Genomic DNA, 2,992 nt, shown 5'->3' with positions numbered 1-2,992 from the left:
GCATGTAAAGACATGAGGAGCCTCCAATTGCCTGGGTCCAGTTTGTGGGTCAACCAGTGGTCACATCCTCTCAATGACCTCCTCCAATAATTACTAACTTAAAAGTTAGAATCAGAAGAAAATAAACCTTTGGAAATTGAAATAATGAATTATAAAAGGTAAACCTAGAAATGAAAATGGCAAAACAAGACAGAAAACAATTTAAAATCATGAAAGAATATTTCTATATTTCTCTATTAATCTATTGAAAACCTTGAAGTTTAAACATTAAGACACCTTGGAGATTAGGAACCCAAAAGTAAAAAATTGTAGTATGATCCCTACACAATTTAAAATTTATTAAGGTTATATAACATTCATGCAACATTGGGAGAAAATAATGGCATCACCTATGCGTAAATGCTAAGAAACAAAATGAAACAGATCTGTTCCAACTCATGTCCTTCCCTGAGGATATTAGACTTGTCAGATTATTCAGTCCAGGAATTTGTACCCTGTGACAACCGACAGTGGAGCAAGCCATATTCATCAGTCCTCTCCCTCTACCCCTGTGTGTAATGGGACATTTATATGCAACAACTGATCATTTCAATGGCAGAAACTGTGTAGGAAAGATAAAGTGATCAATCCCAGTATCTCTAGTGTTCATATGGGCTTACTTATGTCAAGAAAGCCCAGAAGAGGGTACAGCTGGTAGTACTAATTACAGTTAAGGATCAAACAATTAAAATAAAATGATCAGCCGTTGTAGAGGCCAAAGTGTAAGGATTACGGGAAATTAGCAAAGTGTCTTTGCTTTAACATTCAAGAAGTGTTTCCTGGGAAGAATAGAGATAGTATCGAGGCACGCTTCTGTTGAGGGCTCAGAGAAGTGATGAAAAGAATATTGTTTGTTTGTTTTTTTGAACTTTTGGGGTTTGGAACCTTTGGGAATTGATCTTAGACAAAGCGACATAAACATCTTACAATGAAATGAACCTCGTTATGTGTGTTTTTAAAAATTATCTTCTGATAATTTATTTTCCCTCTTCACATTTGGTCTAATACTAGTTTGGGAAATGGATCCATGTTAAAATTTGATTGAGAATTTCAGGCTTAAGAGCTGAGGGCCTAGACTTATAAGTTGAAGTTCAATTTCTTCTCTTCCTAAAATCTCACCTATAAATATAGGATTAAAGTCACAAGAGAGCCTATAAAAGTCTGGGATACTTATTTTTCTGATTTCTAGATTCAGGTAAATGTACAATTTCTACAGTGGAATAAGTTAAATTTTGTACATCTTAATATAAAGCATATATATTTTTTAGTGATACAGATCAATGAGAATACTACAGAATGTAAAATTAATATAGCCTTGGAACACTGTTTTAACCTTTTTCTACATATTTTCAGTCTGAGAATCCTGAGATTATGCTGATATGTCCCAGTGGTCTCTTTTCATTGAGCAGAGCCCTTGAGAAAAAACTACTTAAAAATATAGTCCGTTATATGAATTAAGATACCCTAAAAAAATGTGGTACATTAAACTTACCATTTTACTGAGCACTTGACGGTCAAGTACTGTTATGGATGATTTTCATACATTATCAATAATTCTGATGACAATCCTGCAAGATAAGATTTATGTTAATATTTTCCAGGCATTAAAATAAGTTAAATGGCCTGACTTCATAAGTGGCAGAGCTGAGACTGGGTCCCAAGTCAACTTGACTCCAGCCATTATACTATGAAGATTCTATTGCAGGCCTCACTGGTGCTCCTTAAAAGAAAAAAAAAAATCGTCTTGTGTCCCAGAGAAGGTGGAGAGGTTTGCAGGAAAGGGACGATCAGTGAACATGTTCTCTGAGTCATGGCCACGAAGAGAGTTTTGGAAAAGAAAATAGCCTGTTTCACTTCCCAGCAAATCAGTCTCCATTTCAGACTTCTGAGAACTAGCCTAGTTTCTTAACAGAAGGAAAGGTAACTACAGGTAACTACATTTATCAATAACCCTGACTTGGCCTCTCATTCACTTTTCGTGCTCCCTCAGATCAGACGGAAGCCAAAGCCTTGAGCTGCCAGCATTGCACCAGCAACAGGGGCCGCAGCCTAGTGGCAGAAAGACTGACTCTTGCCCAAGGTACAAGCTCAGCAATGGCACAAACAAGGCTACAGCTGCTGACCTGAAGCAGATGCAGGTTAGAGCAAGGGTAGACTCCGGGAGAGGTGAAATCAAGAATATCCAAAGCTAGTCCGAAATTAGGGCAGAATGGGAGGGGAACCCAGGCCTTTGAATGGATCTCTCTGCACAGATACTGTTGCTCCCAGAGCTCTGGAGAAGGGGTTCTGCCTACATTAAATAAGAAGGAAAGCTAAGGGCTTTTTGTCCTGGCTACATATTGCCTAAACACAAGGAAGAAGATATATGGCTGCCAGGAGTCTGGTTTAAAATAAAGTCCCAGAGGATGACAACATTCCTTTCAAAGTTCAGTTCATGTAAAAGCTGTTTCTTGTTGTGCTAATCAATCTCTCAAGTTAGTGTCCATATATCATTATAATAGAGCTATTCTGAACTGAATTCAATATAGTGACATGTTTATGATTATTTTATTTACTTTAAAGAACATTACAAAAGGTGTGCTTATTTTGTATTGCTATTAGCAAACTATTGCCACAAATCTTTTGATAATTCTTTCTAAGCAAGACAGGGAACTCAAAACTATAAAGGGGGGAAATAAATTTCACTACACTAACATTTTTGATATTCTATATGTCAAAATATACCATAAACCAAATTAAAGTTATTACAAGTAGGAAAAAAATATTCATAAAACATATAATAGGCAAAGAATTAATGTCTTTAATAGGCAACAATATCTGACAAATTATTTTTTAAAAATCCAATAAAAATAGGCAAAGTATTAAAACAACCAAATCTCTGAAGAATAAAAGCAAATCGTAAATAGATATATTAAGGGAAACTCAGCCACAATATTAAAGAACATACAAATTA

The sequence above is a fragment of the Pteropus vampyrus genome, unplaced genomic scaffold (assembly GCF_000151845.1).
Source record: "Pteropus vampyrus isolate Shadow unplaced genomic scaffold, Pvam_2.0 Scaffold123, whole genome shotgun sequence".
In the NCBI taxonomy this organism is placed as follows: Eukaryota; Metazoa; Chordata; class Mammalia; order Chiroptera; family Pteropodidae; genus Pteropus; species Pteropus vampyrus.
The sequence above is the reverse complement of the archived record's forward strand: the minus strand, read 5'-3'. Positions refer to the sequence as shown.